This window comes from Sus scrofa, chromosome 13 (genome assembly GCF_000003025.6).
Source record: "Sus scrofa isolate TJ Tabasco breed Duroc chromosome 13, Sscrofa11.1, whole genome shotgun sequence".
In the NCBI taxonomy this organism is placed as follows: Eukaryota; Metazoa; Chordata; class Mammalia; order Artiodactyla; family Suidae; genus Sus; species Sus scrofa.
The window spans coordinates 194,973,378-194,988,139 of NC_010455.5; the positions used below are offsets into that span (position 1 = coordinate 194,973,378).

The 14,762-nt window shown below is 45.4% G+C and overlaps 1 protein-coding gene across 8 annotated transcripts in view; it reads right to left on the reverse strand.

The window, feature by feature from the left end:
* The window catches only part of TIAM1 (T-cell lymphoma invasion and metastasis 1), a 461,256-nt gene that overhangs the window by 198,883 nt on the left and 247,611 nt on the right, over positions 1 to 14,762 (reverse strand). Inside the window, exon 1 of one of the 8 annotated variants that reach the window (XM_021070909.1) lies at positions 1,839 to 2,391. The exons of the other annotated variants lie outside the window; for them this stretch is intronic. The gene's annotated coding sequence lies outside the window, so the exon portion shown is untranslated. Of the gene's footprint in view, positions 1 to 1,838; positions 2,392 to 14,762 lie in introns of those variants that run through there. 8 annotated transcript variants of the gene reach the window in all.

The following is a 14,762-nucleotide window of genomic DNA, read 5'->3' on the forward strand; positions in this document are numbered from 1 at the left end:
TATTGATTCTCAGCTGAACACACTTAAGGTATCCAGCTTGACAGCCAACAGTAAACTAAAGGCAGGAAGTTCAAGGGACGAGTGACTGGTGGGGAGGAAAAAGAAAGGACAGAAAACGACACCAGATGTGAGAGGAGGAAACGAAGCCACCATGAGAAAAGCAGTGCAATGAACTCCAAGGCCTCACCCTTCTGGGCCTTGTGACCCCAAAATCCACTCTCGACCAAATCTCAGCTTGGGAGGGGGGGAAAAAAAGTGACTAGAAATTAAACTATGCTCAACATATTCTGTTGAAGATGATTGGGAAAGCATGAAATGTTTTAAATGCTTCCAAAAGTATTATTAAAGATGAAAAATGTTGGAATTTACAGGGGGAAAATTCTCTTATAAGGAAACATCATGGCTGGAATTCTACACTCCTGGACAGGAAAGTCTGGCTGGAATCCTCCCACAAGTCAAAAGAGCTGCTTCTCAAACAAGAGAAGGCGACAACGCGGCCTCCTAACCCTGAAGGGCCCGGGAAAGCAAGGCGACAAAGATGAACATCAGGGAATCTCTGAAGTTTAGCATCGAGCCACAGAGGAACCGTCTGAAAAACCCAAATCTGATTATACCTAGAATGTACCATGCATGACCAGATAGTAACCCTGGATCTTTTGGCAGGTGATAAAGACATCCACAGGCTAAAAGGAAAATTCCCCAGAGCAGCACTGAAAACAAACCAATTCCCTTCTTCCCCTTTGGTGAACAACTCGTGAACACCTAAGGGAAAAATAAATCTGGAATTCAGATCAAGTACCTAGCTACCAAGTCAACCCCCTGTCAAGGTCTTTGTAACAGACACACTTCACCTTTAGAAACGCTTAAGATGAAGTTTATACGATGCAACAGTGTCCGAGACATAAATTGAGCCCGTGTCACGGCCAATGGAAAACACACTCAGATACCACTGACCGCTTCCAGAATCTACCCCTGACACTTCCCTGGAGACCTTCTGGGTACTCCCTTCTCCTCTTCCCTACCCACCAAAGGCTGGGAAGCCAGAATTTGGAGAAAGAGAACCTACAAGAGCCTGACAAGAGCAACCATATACCTCTAAGTACAGGGCACCACTGAAATTTGGAGTTGGATGGTTTTTTGTTTCTTTTCGTTTTTAGGGCCGCACCTGCAGCATCTGGAAGTTCCCAGGCTAGGGGTCAAATTGGAGTTGCAGCTGCAGACCACAGCCACAGCCACACCAGATCTGAGCCAAACCTGTGACCCACAGCTCACGGCCATGCTGGATCCTCAACCCACTGAGCCAGGCCAGGGATCAAACCCGCATCCTCATGGATACTAGTCGGGTTCTTAACCCGTTGAGCCACAGCAGGAATTCCAGGGTTGTATGTTAGAACTAGATTTGGCCCATGTAGATGAAAAACTGCTTTGGTGAGAATCTGCTGGATGGTTACACCCCCTACCCCCCCTGGAAATTTACCAGCATGGCAGTTAAATTAGTGTCCCAGACTCACAACCTAGACATATTTGACCCCTGAAAACCCAGCTTCACCAGCTCCCTTTCAGAATGGGAAGCTCACCATGCCCACACAGAAACTCCTAGCAACTGAGTTCTCGCCTCACAAGCTAGTTGACCCCAAAATGACCAAGCAGACAGGTGATCCCATGAGCACAGCCAATGGCCCTGAAAGAAGGGTTACCCAATACCTCGGGATGAGAGCAGAGAAGAGAACCCTACTGACGCTATTCACTGAAGAAGAAAAAGCCAAAACCTGTTAAAGGCGGTATGTCAAAATGTTGACTTCTACAGCAAAGTATCATCTGCATTTTCAGACACTTACATGTAGCTCGGCGACTGGCACAGCGCGATCCCGCTGACAAAGGACCACATTCCGACTTTTCTTTAGAGAAAATGGAGTGAACCTGTCTTAACACGTCTGCAACACCTGCACCGGCTCGGCAGGACTCTCTCACAATATGTAAATCAGGAACCACCAATGCGCGGGTGCTGGAACAAGGAAGAAACCCTGGATTCCCTCATCCCTGTGTCTTCACCATCAGGAAGTGGTTTCTGACACGTCTTTGTCGATGCCGTAAGAGGAATGTGGTCAAAACGTGCTCACTGGGGGAGTGAACACGCTCCGAAGCAAGAGAAGAGGCCTTGAATTGAGCTGCCGATTTTCTAAAAAGGGAAGGGACACCCCACCCACCCCTCCCCCGCCAGGAACCATTCACTAAGAAATTGTTTTCTCTGTAAGGACACCATCCAGGGAAAGACTGAAGCTTTAAACTTGGAGCTGAGGCATTCCCGTCATGGCGCAGCAGAAAAGAATCCACCTAGGAACGAGGAGGTTGTGGGTTCGATCCCTGGCCTCACTCAGTGGGTTAAGGATCTGGCGTGGCTGTGGCGTGGCATAGGCCAGCAGCTGTAGCTCTGATTGGACCCCTAGCCTGGGAACCTCCATAGGCTGTGGGTGTGGCCCTAAAAAGCAAATAAATAAATAAACATGGAGGTGAAATCACAGATTCCTGGGGACCTGGGGTATAGAATTTGGCCCAGACAGCCATGGGAGGTGGTTTCCTGTTACCTCTGATTTAAATTAGTAATTTCTTAAAAGACTCATCCTCTCACAGCTGGGTCCATGCAACAATTCCAGGGCAGTTCCATTTCCTCCGTGCTGGCGTGTTACCCATGTACGAACAGCGGTCCTCCCCTGGGGACTGGGGAGGCCAGAGGGACACCCCCCTCTTGACTCAACCGTCTAATTATCACTCTTTACCCCTTTGCGCAAGGGCAGGGCTGGGAGGGAGGGAGTTGGAATTGAACAGTGACTGAGAAGCTAGGCTCCAGGGTCAAGAAGACTATTGGGTGAGTCTCAATATCACTAAACTTCAATTTCTCATCAGTTCTTTTTTTTTTTTTGTCTTTTTGTCTTTTTAGGGCCACACCAGTGGCATATGGAAGTTCCCAGACTAGGGGTCGAATCAGAGCTGTAGCCACTGTCCTACGCCAGAGCCACAGCAACACAGGATGCAAGCCGAGTCTGCAACCTACACCACAGCTCACGGCAACGCCGGATCCCTAACCCGCTGAGCGAGATCGAACCCGAAACCTCATGGTTCCTAGTCGGATCCCTTTCCGCTGCGCCACGACGGGAACTCCTCTCATCAGTTCTAATGGTTCTTCCTAGTAATGCCTTACCATCCCACCCCCGGGCGAGCAACGACAATTAACTGCAATAAAACGCAAAAGCACAATCAATAAAAATTACTATCGTTAGCATCTACCATTCAGCACGTGATGTCCTAGTTCCTGCAAACAGTAGGTAAACTGACAAATCATGAGATTTCAGGGGTTCCAAAGAGACCCTCCTAGCTCACAAAATATATTCCCTACGCAGCTGAATAATAACCCCAAATCCACCGTTAGATGTTATTTTCTTAGTTATCTCTCAAGAAACATGTATCTTTCAGAAAAGTAAAACTTGAGGCTTATCAGTATGAAGTGCTCACAGAATCCAGATAATAAGAGGCCACTTTGGAGTTCCCGTCGTGGCGCAGTGGTTAACAAATCCGACTAGGAACCATGAGGCTGCGGGTTCAATCCCTGGCCTTGCTCAGTGGGTTAACGATCCGGCATTGCCACAAGCTGTGATGCAGGTTGCAGACGCGGCTCGGATCCCACGTTGCTGTGGCTCTGGCTTAGGCCGGTGGCCACAGCTCTGATTAGACCTGGGAACCTCCATGTGCTGCGGGAGCGGCCCAAGAAATGGCCAAAAAAAAAAAAAAAAAAAAAAAAAAAGAGGCCACTTTTACAAACAACAAACTGAAGCTCAGAGATGTCCACTAAGTTGCCTTCTTGGACGTCGCCAAGTAGGAAATCAAACCTACATCCATCTGACGCTAGATACATGGCCTTTTGCTATAGAATTCTGCCAGTTCCTAGTACCTGCATTCCTTTTTAGGGGAAAGTTTTTATAGCTAGAGAGAGTCAAAGGAAGAAAAGAGATTATGAAAACATCCTGTAAATGGAAGGAATGAATGAGGCGGGGCAGGGAACAGAAAGGTGTGTCAGGATGCATTTTAATGAAGGTAGGGCAGCCCTAGGAGAGAAAACTCAGCAATCTTCTCAAACCCACATCACAGGCCACCTTTAAATTACAGCAGCTACTCACCGGCTTGGTGCAAAAAAAGAATATTTATATGCACAGACTATGTCCTATATCTTATTTTATAAGATGCAGCAAGCTTCAACCTAAATCTTCTTGCAATACTCCAAGAGGGGTGGAGAAGCAAGATGTTCAGGTAGAAAAATCCTTTGTTCTAAGAATCTGAAGACACTGATTTGGGGCACATATTTGCTTGGAGTGTTGGTGATAATTCTGGAAAGTCGATAAATTTCTTTCCCGAAAGATTAACACGAAATACCAACAAAAAGTACTCCTGAGGGGAAGAGGGGGAAACACCAGGAAAATCGCTTAGCGAATTATTATTTTTTCTTAACCACATTTACTTTAATAACAGATCCTGGCAGTTGAGTTTTAATAGTATTCTGCGTCTTCGTGGAGACTCCCATCTGGGTTCCAAGAAATCAACATTTGCAACATTTGTGAGTGAACAGAATGTTGGTTCACAATATAGAGAAAAGAAAGAGAGATTGTTCTTTTAATGTCATGTATGATGTGTGGGGGCAAAATAATTTATACCAAAAAAAAAAAAGGCTTTAAACAGACCACATTTAAAAAATAAATAAATTGGGCAGATGCTTTTCACACAAGAACGCTGCCATGTCCAGAATGCTCCTCTGCCTGTGAAATGAAGCCAGGATGAACTGATGCTGAGAAATTCTTTTTTGTTGTTTTTAATTTTTTTAGGGCCCCACCGGCGGCAGATGGAGGTTCCTAGGCTAGGGGTCCAATCGGAGATGCAGCTGCCAGCCTACACCACAGCCACAGCAACACAGAATCCTTCACCCACTGAGCAAGGCCAGGGATCAAACCTGCATCTTCATGGATGCTAGTCAGATTTGTTTCCCATGAGCCACCACAGGAATGCCTCTGAGAATTTCTAAAGGAAGTGTAAAGTGTGATTCTCCTTTAAGGTGTGCAAACAATTCAGCCACCACTAAGAATACTGATTATTGGAGTTCCCGTCGTGGCTCAGTGGTTAACGAATCCAACTAGGAACCATGAGGTTGCGGGTTCGATCCCTGCCCTTGCTCAGTGGGTTAGGGATCCGGTGTTGCCGTGAGCTGTGGTGTGGGTCGCAGATGCAGCTCGGATGCCGTGTTGCTGTGGCTGTGGTGTAGGCCGGCGGCTACAGCTCTGATTAGACCCCCTAGCCTGGGAATCTCCGTATGCTGCAGGAGTGGCCCTGGAAAAAGCAAAAAGCAAAAAGCAAAAAAAAAAAAGAATACTGATTATTGCTGACTGAGGTTTATGCTATGCATTTTACATATGTTAACTCATACTCTTCCCAATCAATAATCCTGGGAGAAGGAGATTATCATTATCAGAATCATTTTACAGATGAGGAAGATGGGTCTAGGGAACCTTAAGTCTCTTTATCTAAAAATGGTTCAATGGAAGCTCCTGCTGTGACCTAAAAGGATTGGCAGTGTCTCCACAACCGCCAGGATGCAGGTTCGATCCCCACCCAGATCAGACACAGCAACCATGGCTCAGATCTGATCCATAGCCTGGGAACTCCATATGCCACCGGTTGCTGGAAGGAGGGAGGGAGGGAAGAAGAAAAGAAACAGAAAAGAAAAGTGGCTAAATGGTGTCATGGTGAGGATAACATTGATTCTTACTTAGCTAGAGAGGGCAAAAAACGAGATTGAATATAGGAGTTCCCTGGTGGCTTAGCAGGTTAAGGATCCAGCATTGTCACTGCTGTGGCTCTGGTTACTTCTGTGGTGCAGCTTCGATCCCTGACCTAGGAACTTCCCTATGCCACAGGTACAGCCAAAAAAAGAGAGAATGAATGTAGAAAAAAAACAGGAGAGCCTTCAAGAGTAGGATTTAAGCTTATTTTCACAACTGCGGATAAGTGACGACTTGGGACAAGCTGTTAAGATATTAAAATGTTAGTGGAACCAGTGGACTCTTGGACCTTTTTTATAAGGAAGGAAAAGGGCCAAGATAGTCAAAACAGATTGTGAAAAGAAAGCATGAATTTCTTTCAATGGCTCCCACTGCCCTAAATATGTAGTAAAACAAGCAGAGCAGACATCAATTTTCTCAAACCGGGAACCATATTTTTCGTCTCAACTCAGTATATAGACATAGAGCCTGCTTTCTTTTCTATTCCGTTCCATCACATTGTTTTTATAATGTTGGCTTGGAGCACTAAAATTATTTTATAAACCCCAAAAGGTTCTCAACCTTCCGTTAAAAGTCACTGCCCAGATGGAAATTACAAGTTTCCACATGAGGCTATTGGTACTTAAAAAAAAAAAAAAAAAAAATTCATGCTTTTAAAGGGCAGGGGACACACTGCCTTCTGCCTTGCTCACTTTAGCAATTTTGCATAGGCCCCGGGAGTTGACCTCATACAAAGGTTCTCAGCATAGGATCCCTAGAGAACTTTCAAAGGCCTTTGGACCTTCTGGATGTAGAGACAAAATGATGTGCACAGGCCTATCTGCATGTGTCTAAGGAGCAGTTCCATGGCTTTTACCAGTTTTTCAAATGTGTGGCATCCATGAATGTATTTATTTTGTGAAGGTCTCCAAGCCTGGCAACAAAACCACCTAAAGCTTCCCTTATGTATAAATACAATTAACATGCCAGGAGGGCAGATCACCCCAGCCAAGACGGCCATGAAACGATGCGGCAAAACAAACAGCAGCAATGCAGCAGGATTTATGGAAGATTCGTTCACTTATTCTATACACTGCGTACCTACCAAGAGAGATGAGCCATACGAAGATTCTAGATGTTAATACAGGAGAGGGGGTTAAACTAGAGGGTCGGCGATGTCCTTTGTGGTGTCCTAGGGCTGTGACACTTGGATCCTGAAATCTGCAGAATTCAAGAGGGTCACCTCCCTGTATTTCCTGCCCAGCAGAGAATGGCAGAATGTTAGCTAATTGCTTTTAACGTCATTGCTTCATCACTGCTTATTTCTTTTTTTTTTTTTTTTTTTTTGTCTGTCTTTTCTAGGGCCGCTCCCACGGCATATGGAGATTCCCAGGCTAGGGGTCAAATCAGAGCTGTAGCCACCGGCCTACGCCACAGCCACAGCAACGCGGGATCCGAGCCGCGTCTGCAACCTACACCACAGCTCACGGCAATGCTGGATCCTTAACCCACTGAGTGAGGCCAGGGATTGAACCCGCAACCTCATGGTTCCTGGTCGGATTCGCCAACTACTGCGCCACGATGGGAACTCCATCATCGCTGCTTATTTCTAATTACACAGCTAAAATATCTCAAGAAAAGGTTTGCCCTGATTTAGACAACCATGAAGTTGGAGCTGCCCTGAAATGAAAGGGGGAGTCTAGGAGTTCCTGTCGTGGCGCAGTGGTTAACGAATCCGACCAGGAACCATGAGGTTGCGGGTTCGGTCCCTGCCCTTGCTCAGTGGGTTAACGATCCGGCGTTGCCGTGAGCTGTGGTGTAGGTAGCAGACGCAGCTCGGATCCCGCGTTGCTGTGGCTCTGGCGTAGGCCGGTGGCTACAGCTCTGATTGGACCCCTAGCCTGGGACCCTCCATATGCCATGGGAGCGGCCCAAGAAATAGCAAAAAAAGACCAAAAAAAAAAAAAAAATTAAAAGGGGAGTCTACATGCATTTGACAAAGGGGAGCATTTTATGGGGAGTAATGTGAATGTCTATTAAAACACAAAAGAATGTGTACAGATATATAGATATAAATATAGATATAGATGTGTGTATATATGTATGTATGACAGAGTCACTCTGCTGTAGAGCAGAAATTGGCACAGCACTGGACATCAACTATGCTTTACTAACAAATACATAATAATAAAACACAAACGTGGCCTTCTCTGCATCCTATGTTTGTGGCACAATCAGTCCTCTCACTGAAAATGAATCAAAACCCTGGGTGGTTCACGTTTATCAAATCAAAGGTAACAAAGTAATTGTGTTTTGGAACTTGATAGCATTCAGCTTGATGCAACATGCGTTTCCTGAGGTTTCCTTCCAAGGGGAAGATCCATGCACAGTAAAGCACAGAAAACACCCCGGCTTTGCTGACCACCTGGGCTGCTCCGCGGAGGCAGTCCCTCACCCGGTTTTCGGAGTGACTCCCGAATGCCTAGCTCAAGCCACCACTTTCCCCTCCCTTTGGGATTTTCCAGCCCCATGGAGAACCCAGGGTCTGACCCACCCTGGATCACATGGTAGGTGCAACTCGAAGGTAATTTCAGTAGGGAGGACGCCTACTGTTGTCCAGGGCTAGGTCTGTCTGCATAGGTGGTCAAGTCCATCTAATTCTTCCAGCCAAGGATTTTTAAGAAACTTACTGTCTGCTACCTCTAAGCCACAACCTCCAATCCCACATCCATCAATACGGAAGCTGACCTTCTGGTCTCCACCTGCTGACTCCTCCATCTCTCCCAGCTGGTTCACAACTTGGGCAGGAAGAAGAGCCTCTGCAATCCCAACCGGCTGGGTTCTCTCCACGCTCTGGATCTCAAGTGCGTGGACAGCACTTGAAAGTCTGTGCTTGACTCAGCTGTTACATTGCAATTTTAGGACAGTTTACATGTGCCAACTTGGCCAGACAACTATACTCCATATCCCCATTCTTTTTTTTTTTTGCTTTTTAGGGCCACACCTACAGCATATGGAAGTTCCCAGGCTAGGGGTCGAATTGGAGCCATAGCTGCCAGCTTACACCACACCCACAGCCACACAGATCCAAGCTACGTCTGCAACCTACACCCCAGCTCATGGCAACGCCAGATCCTTAACCCACTGAACAAGGCCAGTGGTTGAACCCAAATCCTGGGTTTGTTACTGCTGAGCCACAGTGAGAACTCCCATATCCTCCTTCTTAAGCAGCTCCATCCTGCAGAGAAACCAAAGCATGTTACCACTGACCCAGTTCAAGAGGGGAGGGTATTTTTTTTTTAGGTTAACACCCAGTTGCAGAACTCATGGCAGAGCTACAGGGTGGAGTTCAACAAGAATTTGGGCAATTACAGTTCCCACACCTCTAAGGAGAAAGTATTTCAATCTATAGTTCAAAGATGGTTTCCAGAATAACAAGTATGAGTGTGAGTGTTTTGATACATCCCCTAAAGGCTTTAAATTCAGGATGAATTATCAATGGTTAACAAGCAGTCCAGAGACTCAGCTCTGGAGATGTAGAATAACAACCCTAGAACTCAAAACAAATGCTCTAATTCTGATCAGCAGAACCTGCCAATTTCATCATGGTACATAAAATAAAATTCATACTTGGGAAATAAATCATTGGGGCTCTTCGACTGGGAGAAAAAAGTTCTGTAGAGAAATCTTCTTGACCTTATTTGAATAGTATCTTGACAATGTTATTAGAAAAAAATCAGATTCAGCCTGGATTTCCATTGTGTCTGGACATTTCAAGATGGCCTCCAAGGTTGAACCAAACTTTCTGTGTCTCGAGGGCTTTAGTTTCAACTCACATGCCTTTGCATTATTATGTCAGCACAAATGTGAGCAGGGTTTTTTCTGGAGCTCTAATTTCTGCTGCTCTACATGCGAAATGCCCGATGGCAAGAAAAGTAAATCATCCTTAGGAAAGATGAATTGATAAACAATAATAATAAAACACATTCAAAAGTAGCTCAATTGGTATAGAAGGATCTGCTTGAGTCCCTGTTTTCAATTGCTTGAAGCACATACTTAGGGAACAGAATTGCTGAGTCATATGGTAATTTTATGCTTAATATTTTGAGGAACGACCAAACTCTTTTCCCCAGCAGCTGCACCATTTTACATTCTCGACAGCGATGCGCAAGGGTTCCAATTTCTCCACAAAGAGCCCAACACTTACTATTTTCCTTTTTTTTATTATAGCTATTCTAGGGGTTGGGAAGTGGTATCTTATTGTGGGGTTTTGTTTGTTTGTTTGTTTTGTCTTTTCTATGGCCACACCCACGGCATATGGAGATTCCCAGGCTAGGAGTCCAATCGCAGCTGTAGCCTATGCCAGAGCCACAGCAATGCCAGATCAAGCTGCATCTGAGACCTACAGCACAGCTCACGGCAACTCCAGATCCTTAACCCACTGATCGAGGCCAGGGATCGAACCCGCAACCTCATGGTTCTTAATCGGATTCGTTTCCACTGCACCACAACAGGAACTCCTTGTTGTGGTTTTGACATGCGTTTCCCTAACGATGGCAAGCATCTTTTCATGTGCTTATCTATCATATGTATATCTTCTTTGGAGAAATGTCTATTTGTCCATTTTTTAAATTGGGTTGTTTGTTGTTATTGTCATTGAGTTTTATGACCAATGTTCACAGTAACACAATTCACAACAGTGAAAAGATGAAAACTTAAATATCCACTGGGAGATGAATGCATAAACAAAATGTAGGATGCATATGTCATGAAATATTATCCAGTCCAAAAAGGGAATGAATTTCTGATATATGCTATGACAGGAATGAACCTTGAAAACATTATGATAAGTAAAATAAGCCAGTCACAAAAGGACACATAGTCTACTTACATGAGGAATTACCTATCTGGAATAAGCAAATTTACAGAAGTAGAATGTAAAACAGAAGGTGGAGGTAGGGGGTGTTATGCTTAGTGTGTACAGAGTTTCTGTTTGGAATGATGAAAAATCTCTGGAAAAAGACAGTGGTAATGATTAAATAACATCATGAACACACTTAATTCTGCTGAAATGTTCACTTTGAAATGTTTACAATGGTAAACCTTGTGTGATATATATTTTACCACAAAAAAAAGCTTGATTTTGTTCACTTTATATTTCTAAATATAATTTGTCAAAAAAATATTCAAGACATAAAAGAAGGGTGTTTTGGGGCAAGGATGGTTGAGTCAGGGGGCCTTGAGGCAATTGTGAAGAGAAGGCAGCATTCAGGTTGGGTGGTATCAAGCTCCCGACACTTCCAGCTCTACAGGGATCTACATGCCACGGTGGGTGAATCCTTTCAGAGCCTTCTTAATTATAGGATCAAAAAGGAGGGGAGAATGACCTTGGATGGTTACTGTAGGGATACAGGAAGTTACCCACCTGAAATGCCCAGTGCAGGAACAGACCTAAGGAGACTCTGAGTGAGTTTAGAAGGCCTGCCCTTTTCCTAAAACTGAAGGCTTCTCCATGTGATTTGAGCCCAGTCTAAGACACTGCCCTCTCAGAGTATGTTATTCTTCATGCTTTTTATCTGTGTTTTTTAAAATATTTCATGACAGAATTTTAAAAGCAAGTAAAAATTGCTCCTTACATAACACACTGATGTAACCAAATTGATGGAACCAAGCAGAGGAAAACATTAACCCTCCCTGACATCCTTCAAAAAGCAAGTCAGCAGAGAAGACTTGCTAAATGTTGATAGTAGGTACCTCTTGGAAGCAGGGGTCTTTTTTTTTGTTTGGTTTTGGGTTTGGGGTATCTTTTGTCTTTTTAGGGCCGCACCTACAGCATATGGAGATTCCCAGGCTATGGGGGTGAATCAGAGCTGTAGCTGCTGGCCTATGTCACAGCCACAGCAATGCCAGATCCAAGCCACATCTGCGACTGACACCACAGCTCACAGCAACGCTGGATCCTTAACCCACTGAGCGAGGCCAGGGATTGAACCTGCATCGTCATGGATACTAATCAGATTCCTTTCTGGTGAGCCACGATGGGAACTCTGGCCAAGGGGTGGTTTTGATTGTCCTCTTTTTGCTTGTGTGCCTACTCTGGGTTTTCGATAATGAATGCGCATGATCATTTTTTAATATCATACACAAAAGAGAAAGAAAGGGGGCGCTCGGGGTATAACTTCCCTCAAGTCCTCCTTGCTCGTTCCTCCCCTCCCCCACCGGAGCCCATCACTCGCGCTCGGTGTATGCCATCTGCCCCATCAAGATGCAGAGGGTGGTTCTAGCTCACATTTCCTGGAGGTGTACCAGTGCCAAGCTGAATCCTCTAAATCCTGACACATGTTACTCCATCAACGATTTGCAATAACTCTACGAGGTGGGTACCTTTATCCTGCATCTTAGGAGAAGGAACGGTAACCCCAAGAGGGAGAGTAAGTTGCCCATGGTCACTCCAGTCATCTGGGCCGGAGCTGGTTCCGCCCAGGCAGTGTGGCTTCTGAACCACCACTCACACTCTCCAAGATGCCCTTCTATTGCTGTCACTCCCTTTCTCTTTGTCACAAGGCCATGACGTTCCGTCACCCCAGCCACACTGTGAGACAGGAGCTACATGTGAGGAATCTCCACCTGCTAACCAGACTCGGGTCTCTAGTCCATCTATTGAACTGTTAGCTGTTCAAATACCAGGTCCCAAAGCAAAAAAAAAATTGGGGGCTTTTTTTTTTTTTTTTTTTAAGAGCGTCACCTATGGCAAATGGAAGTTCCCAGGCTAGGGGTCAAAGGGGAGCTCTAGCTGCCAGCCTATACCACAGCCACCGCAACACCAGATCCAAGCCACATCTGTGACCTACACCCACAGCTCGCAGCAACGCTGGATCCTTAACCCACCGAGAGAGACCAGGGATTGAACCCACATCATCGTGGATACTAGTTGGGTTTGTAACCTGCTGAGCCGCAAGAGAAACTCCCCCAAAAAGGATTTTTACAATGACTTGCATATAACATGTACACCTCTATTTCCACTTCCCCAAGGGTAAGAAGCAGTCACTGACCAAGCAAAGCATGGCTCACTGGTCCTCCCACGAAGCTCAGGCATGACCCCCTCAGCCATGAAGCAGCCAAATCTCTCTTCAGGAAACTCAGCTTCACCAGCAAAGTTCTCGAGCAAGTACTAGGTATAATTCTGGCCTTCACGGCCAAAGTAAAGAAACACAAGAAGAATGATAGAGAAGCCATGAAAAAAGCAGTGCTGTAAGCATACCAGGAGAGGAAACAGAAAAAAAAGGACCCAAACATCACTGCAAATTTCATGATGGCCATCTACTGCAGTTAACAGAGCCCCACAGACAGGACATGGAGCCAACTGGCTTCCAAAGGGTTAAATCCAACAACGTTTAGTAGGAGGAAAAAAAAACAGAATTCTTTGAGTTCCCACTATGGCACAGTGGGCTAAGGATCTGGTGTTGCCACAGCTGCGGCATAGGCACAGCTGTGGTTCAGATTCAGTCCCTGGCTGGGGAACTTCCAGATGCTTCAAGTGTGGCCAAAAAAAAAAAAATCTTTGAAAAACTCCACTATTACTCATTTGGCTCCTGTCTAAGAGCAGAGAAATGATGACAAGAACAAGAAAGCTGACAATGGGGGGGGGACTGACCATTCTTCGGACCCTGGAGAACTCTATTCATCTTCACAGTCCTAGAAGGAACTTATACCCAAAATGAGGACGTACGAATTCAAATCATGCAGTTTAAGTGACTGATCTAAGGTCACACAGCTCGTAAGTGGTAGGATTATGATTTTTATTCTCACTGTGCTACTCTTAGCCTTCTTTTCTGTCTCTGCTTTTCAGAGTTACATCCGAATTCGAGGATTCCATGGGTAGGGCCCTTGCCGTGGCTATGAGCAGAGAGATTAACTATCGAACTTAAAGCATGGTGTTAATGCTGGAGGCAAAGATTTTTGCTTGGTTTGGCTTTCCAACAACCAAATGGATTTCGAAGTCATGACTTTGCTGCAATTATTTATGTATTTTAGGAACATTCCAGGAAGGTCCTCGCCAACGAGGCTCCTACCACCCACAGAAATCCCACAACTGTGGATTAAGAAGAGATGCACTTTCCATTACGGTTCCACGAAGGCAAACAAAGAACACACCACGGAGTTCCCGTCATGGCTCAGCAGAAGAGAATCGGACCAGGATCCATGAGGATGTGGGTTCAATCCCTGGCCTCGCTGAGGGGGTTAAGGAGCCAGCATTGCCAGGAGCTGTGGTGTAGGTCACAGACGCAGTCTCAGATCTGGCGTTGCTGCGTCTGTGCAGCAGCCAGTTCGACCCCCTTTTATAAATAAAAGAACACACCAAGACTACAACAATTAAATGAAAGAACACAAGGATTTTTGATGGTTCAATAGTCCTAGATAACAACCATGGATGCTCACCCTCGCACAGGGTATGCTTTTGGAATTTACTCAGACGGGCCTTCATCTCAACTAATACATTTATCTTTTACCCAGGGAAATACGGCTATCTTTCTACCTTTGAAGTCATCAAGATAGAAAGAAACTAGCAATCAGTGGGTTGGAGGTGTCACAGGAGGTGACAAAGAACACATACTTCTCAACATGTGTCCATTACATTGCGTATTTCCACACGCAACTCTAAAGAAGGCACTATTACATTATAAAGTTACTAAGGCACTTTATATTGGAATTGGGCAATTTTTTAAAAATAGAGATAAAGACTCTATTTAAAAAGAACTTGGAGTTCCCGTTGTGGCTCAGCAGTTAGCGAACCCGACTGGCATCCAAGAGGACGCAGATGTGATCCCTGGCCTTGCTCAGTGGGTTAAGGACCCAGCATTGCCAGGAGCTGTGATGCAGGCTGCAGACAAGGTTCAGATGGAGCGTGGCTGTGGCTGTGGCCGTGGCATAGGCCGGCAGCTGTAGCTCCGACTGGACCCC